We start from the raw sequence: 12,629 nt of genomic DNA on the forward strand, positions 1-12,629 counted from the left end.
GCTTGATCGGTACATCACTTCAAACTTAGAAAAAAACTGCTAGTTGCTTCAGTTTCAAAGTAAATGAACTAAAAAAGTTTTCTGACAATTTTATGAAGTCATATGGTTCTAGAAATAATACTAAAGGTATTAAAAATAAATGCATATATATTTCAAGCAGTGCTAAATAATATGAAGTAAAGTAAAGAAGAATAGGGAGCAATAGGGAAGCTCTCTTAAAAAGGGAAGACACAGATATTTATGATAAGCTCACTTTGAGCAGAAACTGAGAAGAAATTTGAGATCAAGCCATAAGGATACTGGACTGTTCTTTACACACACACACACACACACACACACACACACACACAAACACACCATTAGCAGATAAATATTAATTTTCCGTGGGAGCACAGTCAAAAATGGGAAAAATATTTTCCTATTTTGCAATTATGGGAAATATCTTCCATAAATTCATTGTGCTTTTCTCCAGTTCTTATCATTATTATGTCAGCATTTTTTTAGTTACTTTCCTTTATCTTCAGCTTCCACACTGTGGCCTTTCAAGACTGTTGGGAATAATAATAGGATTCACGTTGGGCCACACATCCATTGTTATAGAAAGTGAAGCTCTGAGATAGTGGTCTAATAGAGTCAGCTAAATTCTTTGCCAGTAGTACTCAAACTCTCAGTTATTTTCTGGTTGGAATGATGATTTTGTCTTGTGGCAGATAGATATAGATACAGACATAGAGATATAGACATATAGACATAGATATAGATCAATCATATAGATATATAGATATAGACAACCCCAAAGAGGCTTGCTGATAAAAGTTTCCAAAGAATCATCCCCTTGGAGATTTATGATTCAGGGTGATTCAAAAGTGAGAAACATAGTCCTACTAGTCATCCTTCTTTCCTGATATTCCCTATAAACCTCCAGTGGTCTTGGCACCTAATTCCATATGATTGCTTAGATACATAACATGCAGACAATAAGCTTTATTTCCACATACATATTCTTCACTCCCAAACTAAAGATCTTGAAAAGGAGAGAACAAGAGTCACAGAGAGAATACAGAAACCCAAGTACCATTTTAAATGTCAAACTACAACCTGAACACCAGGCTTCAGTAACATGACCAGCAGCAGCACTTTGTCACATCTAAATTTCAAATTTAATATGCAAATACATATCATATTCTACTACCTACATTATGAAATTTTTATTTACACGGACATGATCATTTCTCTATATTATTAACTACCTTGCATCATTCTATCCAACCTCAAATTCATCACCCTATAATAATAGCTAATGTCAGTTGAGTATTTATTAAACTTGTTGGCACGATAGATAGATAGATAGATAGATAGATAGATAGATAGATAGATAAAAAGAGATTTTTATATTTAACCTCATTTAAATATCACATGAGCTCTTATAACTTTATAAGAGTTTATAAGGGGTTAATTTATCTCCGTTTTACAGAGAAGGAGGAAACCTTCACGGAGAGAGAGGGCAATTTACCCACAGTTGCAGAGCTAGTAAGTTGCAAATCCTTTATGCAAACCTAAATACTTTTAGGCTAGAATCATATTACAGAACTTTGATCCTTATCCTGTACTGTCACAATCTTCCTCTTCCTCTTCTCTCTAGTGTCTCTCATTACCCCATTTCTTCTTTTATTAGTCAAGCCAGTTGAATAACAATTTTTGTGATTCCATTCTCTATCTGCCACAAGAAAGCCCTCAACAAAAACCTTGTCCTTTTGTCCTAAGCCTATCCCCATAGATATCAATGATTCTACCATTTGTGGATATTAAGCATAAGCTTTTATGGATACCATATTACTGGTGAAATGCACATTGACCAACAAGAAAACTAAATACAGTTATAATTGACTCAACACATCCTTCTCCTTTTTAACATTATTTTTCATTACATATTCATAATAAAATCAGAAAATAACTCTGCTTTCCAATGATTTGATTAATACTTGCTCAGCCAGGTATTGAGGTAAAGAGCTTGTGGTGCATTAATCTTAACAGTCTTTCTAGTTCTATATAATAATCATAATGGGAAATTATTAAGCCAGAGTTGAAAAGATAATTTTAGAGGGCTTGGTATAAACTCACCAGATATTTATATTGACTGTCTAAGTCCGAGAAAGGGAAAAAGTTATTTTAAAGTGAAAGAATGTGTTATAGAACATTATACTCAAGCCAACAAGTCTGGTTCTAATCCCAGTTATATTTTTAACTTGTATTAATATGAGCAAAGTTATTTATTTTATCCATCTGTTAAGTGGGAATGTTGAATTATATTAGCACAGAGGTTCACTTATATGCTAAAATTCTATTTCCACACTATTACAAAATGAAGGAATTGGCAAGTTAATAGAGACAGCCTTTTCCAGAATTGATATCTAAGATCAAATAATTTTGACTTCCTCTTCAATTTAAAAAAAAGGAAGGAAGGAAGGAAGGAAGGAAGGAAGGAAGGAAGGAAGGAAGTATATGGGCAGGCAGGCAGGAAGGAAACAACCAAACAAGCAATAGCATTATTTATCAAATTCTTTGAAAATGTTGACATGGTTCAGCTATCCACTTGACTCCTACAAAACTTCTACAGTCCAACTTTGACTATATGGGCTTGCTGAATTCTTATTCTTTTATATTATAAACTGCATAAATAAGTAGATATTCTTTCAGAATTAACTTCTTTTTCCAAAGAACATGGATGGGCAAAGCTCATCTAACTTCCTCATCGTATTCAATTACTTTTAGTATAGTTTGTAACAGGTGGTTGACAAGATGGCACTTGGCCACTAACTAACCATCCTTTTAAGTATCCCAGTTTTTTCTAGACTAGTCATTCTCAACTTTAGCTGCACACTGGGATCATCCAGGGAAGCTTTTGAAACTACTGGTCCCACCTCCAGAGATTCTGTTTAACATGTCTGGCTTAAGGCTCAAACATTGGGAGTTCTTAAAAGCTCCCAGGTGATTCTCATGAGAAACCAATAGTGAGAATTTTTCTGAATTCTGAAAGTGTGTTGAAGGAACCTAAACTGGATCATTGAAAATGCTGTGTTCACATTTCTACATCAGTTTCTCTGCTTCACTCCTGGTACAATCTGAGTTAAAAGAAAGAGCATATACCATTGATTTGTGAGTGTAAGGAAATATTGCTATTTTAAAGAAAAACACTGCTGGCTTTTCTATGTGGGAACCTGAATAAATCCTCTTAGATGCAAAATGGCTTCTTTCCATTGAAAAAATATATAGATGTTTTTCATTGTGAAAGGTAAGACATAGGGTAGAGCTGGAATGAGAAAACATAAAGAAACATAATTAACTGCTTTGCATAATAATGTTAATATTTGCTCTTGTTGCTATAGAGAGTTAATTTTAAGATAAAGTTGAGCTTTGGAGGAGCCCGGGTGGCTCAGTCAGTTAAGCATCGACTTTGACTCAGGTCATGATCTTACAGCTGGTGAGTTTTAGCCCCACGTCTGCTCTGTGCTGACAGCTCAGAGCCTGGAGTCTGCTTCAGATTCTGTGTCTCCCTCTCTTTCTGCCCTTCCCCCACTCATGCTCTTTCTTTCTCAACAATAAATAAACATTAAAAAAAATTTTAAGATAAATTTTAGCTTGGGGTGCCTGGGTGGCTCAGTCGGTTGAGCGTCTGACTTCAGTTCATGATCTCACAGCTTGTGAGTTCAAGCCCTGTGTCAGGCTCTGTGCTGACAGCTCAGAGCCTGGAGCCTGCTTCAGATTCTGTGTCTCCCTCTCTCTCTGCCCCTCCCCCGTTCATGCTCTGTCTCTCTCTGTCCCCAAAATAAATAAACGTTGAAAAAAAAAAAAGATAAAGTTTAGCTTTGAAAAGATAACCTCAAAGTTAGGAATTTTGTGTGTGTTTGGGGGATAGAGTTGGTTCGCTGTTTTGTTTTGTTTTTACAGTTTTGCTGGGGGTAGGGATTTTAGAAGATGGAGAAGAGATGGAGTAGTCAGCAATACAGAATATAGAAGAATAATTAGAAAAGACTGTAAAGAGAGAATAGGTCCCAACAGTATAGGTACAGATCAAGTCCAAATGAAAAACAAGGCTATTATTTAAACATTCCCTGAGATAGTGTGTGATTAATACGTGTAAAAAGGGCAGTTTCCTATTCTATGCTATAATTTTCTTAACCCCAGGTCTCCAAAATCTTTATTTTTTTTTAATTTTTTTAATGTTTATTTATTTTGAGACAGAGAGAGACAGAGCATGAACGGGGGAGGGGCAGAGAGAGAGGGAGACACAGAACCGGAAGCAGGCTCCAGGCTCTGAGCCATCAGCCCAGAGCCCCACGCGGGGCTCGAACTCACAGAACGTGAGATCATGACCTGAGCTGAAGTCGGACGCTTAACCGACTGAGCCACCCAGGTGCCCCTCCAAAATCTTTAATACAGCTTTGTTAACTTAGTGATGATGTCTCTTCCCCCTATTTGGGGAATAAAATCTACACTTACATTTTAGGTGAAACCAACCACAAAGAGTAAAGGAATATATGGAGGTGGAGAGAGATGGCCAGAATGATCAGGGAGAAGCCAGCCAAAACCAGACATTTGGCACAAAAGACAAGAAATAACCACTCAGACATGTAAGCACAATCTCCAGGAATTCTCAGAAATATTTGAAAGGAATGGGAATCTCTTGAAGTCTAAAGTGTGATTGGAATTTAAATTATTTCATTTAGAAATTAAAGAAAAATTTGCCCCACTGAAGGCCAGGGGGTATAAATGGATTACATTCTGGTATATTTAGGGAGGGGAACAGAATTCCTAGTACCAGAACTAGGTAGCTACATTTTCATTTATGGAATTTAGATGAAATGTTCAGCTGAAATGTTAATTGTGTATTTTTTTCCTTGTGTGTTTTGGCCTATTCTGTTGTCCAAATATGCCCTGAGCACAAACTACATTGTTCCATTTTACAGAGCAACACTCACATTCCAGTCTATTCAACTGCCTTTCCAAAGGTAGGTTGACTGATTTTCACATACATGTGCATGAAAGCATTAAATGCATTAGCAATTCCTTCTACCAAACATAAATGAATGAAATGAAATGAAAATGAAACCAGTGTTCATCCTGCTAGCTGTTGAGTTTTTAAGCTGTTTTATAATAGAATGTTTTAGATGTAAATGTTATTGGCAATTAGTTTGCTTATTTGCCTTCCTTGTTTTCTTCAATCAGAAGCATTATCTTATAGATAACATTTGTGGAGCTAACTGGAAATAAGAAGCAAGGAAATAATTTTACCAGCCAGCGTGATTAGTAGAGATAATTGCCTGCCTATTTACTTTGAAGCTGTCATTTAATGAAGTGGTTCTAACTAAAACTCTAATGGAGAAAAATTCTTAATTCCTTTTTAATATTTCCCTATGTCTGGGAATGTAATTTAAAATAAATTTGAATGTTGATGGCTTTTATTCTTTCCCATCAGTACATAAAGTTGTTTCTCTGTTTATAGGCAACAAAACAGATCATTTAAGATGTTATACAAAATAAACAGCCAATCATTAGAAAATAAGTCTAACCAAAATGCCAATTCTTAAACAATTAACCCAATTAAATGTTTATATTTTCATCCAACGTTCTGCAAATATTTATCCCAAAAAGGTTATCAATTCTCACGTCTTTTACATTGTATGTTATTTATGGAAATATTTAAACAAGTCATTTATTGTAAAATCAAAGGGATATTTGTCCACAGAAATTGTATAGCTGGCATGTTTAAATTTTCCCATCAAACATATTTATTCAACATTATGCTGAGTAAAAAATGCCAATTACAAAAGGTCACCTACTCTGTGATTCCATTTTGTGAATGTTTTGTAATTTACAAAAATGTTTATAAATTACAAAAATGGAGAACAAGCTAGTAGTTTCCGGGTGGTAGAAATGTTGGGGGAAGAAGGGTAGGTGAGGGTATAAAGAGGTAATAAAGAAAGATCTTTGTGGTGATGGACTGACTATATCTGCATCTTGACTGCAGTGATGGTTACATGAATCTACACATGTGATAATATCACATAAAAACTATCCATAGGTACAATAGCAGTGTCAATTTCCTGGATTTGATATACTCTACTTATATAAGATGTAACCATTGGAGAAAATTGGGCGAGGAGAATATAAAACCTCTCTGTACTATTTTCACAAATGCCTGTAAATCTATAATTATTTCAGAATAAAGTTTAAAAAATTTATCTACTGAGGTAGTATAGTACTTAATTTAAGTCCATCAGCTCTAGAAACAGATTGTCCAGATTCAAATCCTGGCTTTACCTCTTACTAGCTAGTTTCTTCTCTTACTAGCTAGTTTCTTCTCTTACCAGCTGTAAGACCTTAAATAGATACAGAAAATTGGACTTCAGTTATCCTTCTCAACAAAATGTAGAAAGTTTTCCCTACCTCGTATGTAAATAACTTAAAACATCTCCTGGCCTGTAAGAAGTGGTTTTTAAGTGATTTCTATCATCATCATCATCATCATCATCATCATCATCATCATCAAGATTATGCATTTCATAATTCATGGAATCATTGAGGAATCATGGAATTATTAATTTGTCTTAGATGATCAGCTTGTCCAATATAGTCACTGTTTAAGACTGCTATCTGAAACTATTTATTATTACCATCCTTTCTTTACCTTTAAATATGTCCTACTGGGATTACAACATATACAGGCACCTTATTAAACTCCATTATACTTGGATCCGGTGTACCTTGGTCTCAATCCATGTTGTATAAACTCTGTCAACAATGGTTGACAAAAATAGTCAACAATAAAAAAGTATCTCATAGCAATCTAGTGTCTTTTTAGGCATCATTAGTTGTCAGAATATTCTTCCTTGGATTGAGCTGTAATATGACTCCCTAAAATAACCCCTAAACTCCCATGATCCAAATCTGTTTTCCAGTGCTGTATGAATGAGGTTAATTTCTCTTTCAGTTACATCTTCCATATCTCTGAAGCTCACTAAAACTATCAAACTCTCAATTCTGCCTCCTCACTGCTCACTCAATACATCATTACTTTTTCCTTAACCTTAGTATCTTCCATTACATCTACCATTTTTAAGGGGCAAATGTCTATATTCTCATTGCTTTCTCCCAGAATCATTAAAGTTTGAAAATATTTCTCTTAAAATGTGGTTTCAGATATGAACTAGGTTCCATATGTAGTAGGACTACTATCTGCCTTATTTAAAACTTGTGATGCATTTATTAATGCAGTTTAATATCACATTTGCTTCACTGGCTGTGACACAATATGTGTTTATGTAATTAATATTTGAACCTAGACACCATTACTTGGCATATACCATAATACATGTTAGAATGATTTTCCTAATGTGAATGCTATTATTGTAATTAGTATATATTTTATGAACTCATAGGTAAAATATAACAATAAACCATAGAAATTATATATTAAATATGTTACTAATTAAGTTAATTTTAATAAATTGCATATAAATTATACTGTTACTAATGTATAAGTGCATTCTATTAACATCACAATTCTAATAATATTTATATATTATACACATCATATCATAATCTACTTGATAAAATAATCTGAAGTTACATAATATTTTACCATGTTTATTGAAATGTAGATGTTGGAAAATATAGTACATATAACTTCAGTTTGTGGAGAATAAAGATGTTTTCAAAGAAAACGACTCTACACTTCCATCCTGAATATAATAGCAGGTGTATTTGGAGAACATGATGCTAATGAATGTTACATTCCCAATGTATATATTTATATGAAATAATTTTTTATTGAAGTTGGTTAGTCTATCACAGTGTAACCAGGTTCTCCTACTTACAATTCACACAATCACCTCCTAGTCATAAAACATCCCAATGTACTCCCCATGGTTAGCTATGTTTTATTAGCACCAGCCTATAATAGCCTGTGTAGAGATATCATTGTTTCTGCTTCACATTAAGATATATCTGAGTGCTACATGAGAGTGTCTGGGAATGAGGTAGTTAAATCATCCCTGAGAAAATTTACCACATAGCACTTCATTGTTTATAGTGAATGCAAAATAATCTTGACAAAAGAAAAAAAAAAAGAATAACTTGGTCCCTTTGACTTAAAATAAAATGACATGATTATATTACATAAAATTATTTTAAGGCTATGCATTGTTTAGTAATCTCTACATCCAATGTGGGGTTCAAACTCATGACCCCAAGATCAAGAGTCATGTGCTCTTCCAACTGAGCCAGCCAGTCACCCCATATAAAATGATTCTTAATAGAAACAGGAAAAAAAAAAAGTTTATATGAGTATGTAGGGTGGTCAATGGGTTGTAATCCTATGCCTCCTAAAATATTTTAATAATAAATTTACATGTGATTTTGGTCTAAGATTTTTAATTTACAGCTGGGCAGAGTGGTATTCAGAAATCACTCCTTCAGCATTGAGAACAGTGGCTAAACCATGTATAAGAAACAGTAAGTATGAACTGGGTTCTTGAGCCAGATTTCTTACAAATGACGTATTGGAGCTCTTGCTCTACCACTAGTTATGCAACCCAAGGAAGTTTAAATTTACTGAGCTTCAGTGTGCTGAAGGGCAAATTTGGGATAATGAGATGGTAAGTGTGAAACACTTTGCTAATTGTGAGAAAGACAAGACTATTGTAAGATGATCAGGTGACTAAAAATGAAACATTGAAGCTTTGGAGAAAGAACTGGCAGTAAACTGTCATAAAGTCGGGAGATGGAGATTCTATCACCATTAATTCCTGTTTCTGGAAAAGTAACTTAATCTGAGACTTTGTTCTCTCTTGTAATAATGAAGTTCAGTCAGGTGATCAATAAAGCTACTTGCAAATCCAAATTTTTATAAATCAAAAATATATAATTGGGACAAATCTATTTGAGGCTTAAAGTTTTGATCATGAATAAATTATAGGAAACAATGAAGAGGAAGCTATCAACAAAACATTGAAACCCCCAAGGGAGATACAAAAGAAATGGTGAGAGAGGCAAAACATGTGTTAATAAGTCAGAGGAAAAAAGAGAATTCAACATTTATTTTGAACCTTGTTTCTAGCAAGCATATGCTATATCCTTTACATGATGTATCTGATTGCACAACAAAACTGTGTGGTGCATTTTTACTTATTACTATTCCATACATGAGGTAACTTAGGTCCAGAAAGGGTGTAGCTGCAATTAACATCTAGGTCTAGTTTCTATTTCATACAGCCCTCCACTTGCTAGAGAATATATGGAAACAAAATTATGTCATTAGAGAGGAAGTGGTTGATGGTGAAACATACTCTGAAAAGTTTTTGGTAAATAAAACAATGGGGTAAGACCAATAACATTGGAGTAGAAACGGGAAGAAGAGAAATAAGGAGCTTGAGTTCAACGGACAAATCTGCAAGAATTAATTTGGAAAACAGGTTAGGATTAAGCAGAGATATATCGGAATTACTGACAACAATGAAAACTTGGCTGTGATTAGGGAATAAGAAATACTAGCAGGTATAGTTGTGGGGATATCTCAGTACTCTCTGGTAATATTTATCATCAAAAGGAGAGAGACATGGGGTGGCAGCAGGCCAGACTTGGTATTTTCAAGATGTTCCCAGAAAAATCAAAGGGGAAATAACAAGAGGAAGCATCAAAGTAGTTGGCCATGGATTTCCAGCTGTGTTGGAATCAAGTATAGACTTAGAGGTTACAGAAATACTGAAATTATTTCTGATGCAAAATATTTTACATTGTAAAATGGACCATAATCATATGCACTTACTATCTGAACAACCATTTGATGTCTTTCACCAGGAACAGCAACACCTTTTTCCCTACAAATTTTCACATAACTTATTAGTATTCAGTAATGTGTTACACTGACCTACTAGGCAGCAATCCCCTATTTTGCAAGCCCAACCAACACAAAATGGATTCATTAAGAATGGACAAAATATGAGCTCTGTTTTTGTCTTTATTACCCAATGTGTTAAGAGAATTCTAATTTAAAAAACTCTTCCCTTTCCTAAGTTACTAAAAAAGAGGAGCTTGTCTTTTGTTATGAGAATTTATTGTGTACCTTCCGTAAGGTTCTTAAAAGTATAGGGAGTAACTTTACAGTGGACTTTCAAAAGTTAACAATTTTCTGCTTTTCTTTATTTTTCTTAAGTTTATTTACTTATTTTGAGAGGGAGAGAGAGACAGAGAGTGAGCGAGCAGGACGGGCAGAAGGCGGGGGGAGAGAGAGGGAGGGAGGGAGGGAGGGAGGGAGAGAGAGAGAGAGAGAGAGAGAGAGAGAGAGAGAGAGAGAGAATCCCAAACAGGTTCCACAGTGTCAGTGCAGAGCCCAATGTGGGGCTTGAACTCACAAACTGTGAGATCATGAACTGAGCCAAAACCAAGTGTCGGATGCTTAACCAACTAAGCCATCCAGGCACCCCATCTGCTTTTCTTTAATTAAGGAGATTTTAATTTAAAAGTATCTGTTGTTAAAAAATATTGTCTGTTGGGGCACCTGGGTGGTTCAGTCAATTGAGCATCCAACTTAATTTCAGCTCAGGTCATGATTTCAAGGTCATGGGATTGATCCCCTAGTGGGGCTCCATGCTGACTTGTGGAGTCAGCTTGAGACTCTCTCTTCCTCTCCCTCAAAATAAATAAATAAACATTTTTTTTTTAAAACTATGTTATTGCTACTACTGGAACTAGGCTTTTTATTTTCTACTTCTGATGGAAAGAACATTCTAACTTCCCTTTCTACTTCTAATTCTTCCAATCTGCCCTCTTCCCCCACATCTGATAAACACATACATTATACCTTTCTTTCCAAAGCCATCTTAAAAGACACTATTCTTTAAGCCTCTCTTAATACCCACCAACAGTCATTTCATGAGGAACTAACCATTCTTTATTGTGCCAAAGAGATAAGCACTTTGGTGACATTTGTTAAGAGAACAGGGATGGGCTGAGCAGAGCTGCCATGAAACTCTGGCTCTGCTATGAGCTGTACCATCTGGGAAATTCATTACTCTCTCTGGGCCTTGGTTTCCTCATGACAGATATTATTATATCTATTTCTCAACCCACAGTTCTATGCAACATCTAATTTGTAATCATATATATATGCATCTATAATAAATTAGACAATATATTAGACACATGTATATATTTGACAAGTAACTATTATTTGCTGTACTTATTCTCAGAATCTAGCACAACTTCTCCTAATAATAAATGTAGGTAATAACTAGTTTTTTAATTAGTAAATGAATAATAAAAACAATAGCAAGAGCTTTTTATCACTTACTGAGAGCACTGGCCAACCCCATTGTGTTAAGGATTTCACATGCATTTTTATTCAACCTCAATAAATTATTTATTTATTTTCATTTTCCTTTCGATATTGACAAATTTTAGAAACCCAAATAGTATAGAATAATATAGTAAATATATGACAAAAAGAAAACTTGAGCCCATGTCAACCTGACTCCAAACTGAATAAATGAATGACTGAATGAATGAAACAGATGAGCTATTCAGTCAAGTTATTCCCACACATCCACAAGAGGAGAAATTCTCAAACCCTACAATGGTCCCTAATCTCTGCCTCTGAGGTGTACATGCTCAGAGCAGGCTATGTCTCTCATGCCCACATTCTAGCAGCCAAGAACCTAGGGAGAAGAAATGAGTGACATTTCCATGCACACAGCATGGAAGGGACTACAAGGACAAAGTTTTTTTTCCAGAAGGCGGTATTCATGAAATCTGATGTAAACAAAAAGCAAATTTTACTGCATCCTCTTTTTAAAAAGATCCCCTTCAGCTTCTTGAATCTAGTCAACAATTCATTTATATGCATCCTTAAATAAAATTTTTAAAAGCTACTTTGCCAAGATTGCTAAGTTTATCTTTTTAAATGCCTTAAAAAATCCCCTTATCAGGGGCACCTGGGTGGCTCAGTCGGTTAAGCGTTGGACTCTGGCTCAGATCATGATCTCACGGCTTGTGAGTTTGAGCCCCACATTGGCCTCTCTGCTGTTCTCACGGAGCTTGCTTCCTCTGTCTCCCTCTCTCTCTGCCCCTCCCCCACTCTTGTTTTTTCTCCCTCTCTCTCTCTCAAAAATAAACATTAAAAAATTCCCTTATCAGTTTTGCAGATTTATATAATCACACTCATCATGATTTCAAAATTTAAAAATCTTTCATCGTGTTCAATATTGGACAAAGTCTATTTCTAACTTGGTGTCAATCAATTTCAGCACATTAGACTCGTTCCTCCAGTTGTTAGGCACAGTGTCACAGTTTGAAGCTCTCCATGTTGTGTGAGGACAAGTTAGTCTTCCCAGGTGAGACCTGATGGTCTGCAGGGCTGTTTTTACCTTTTCTCTCTGTGGCAGGTCTGGGTGCTCTTCCCAGAACCTGCAGGAGATGGACGTCACCTAGTAACAAAGTAACCTAGCCAGTTCAGATTTCAGGGAGGTTCATTAAACTGGTCGATCCATTACATATGCAAGGGCATTCCTTCAAATATGCCTATCAACAAATCTTATAGTTTAACCACTTCATTAACTCCATTAATTCTTAGC

Source organism: Prionailurus bengalensis, chromosome C2 (assembly GCF_016509475.1).
Source record: "Prionailurus bengalensis isolate Pbe53 chromosome C2, Fcat_Pben_1.1_paternal_pri, whole genome shotgun sequence".
Taxonomy (NCBI): Eukaryota; Metazoa; Chordata; class Mammalia; order Carnivora; family Felidae; genus Prionailurus; species Prionailurus bengalensis.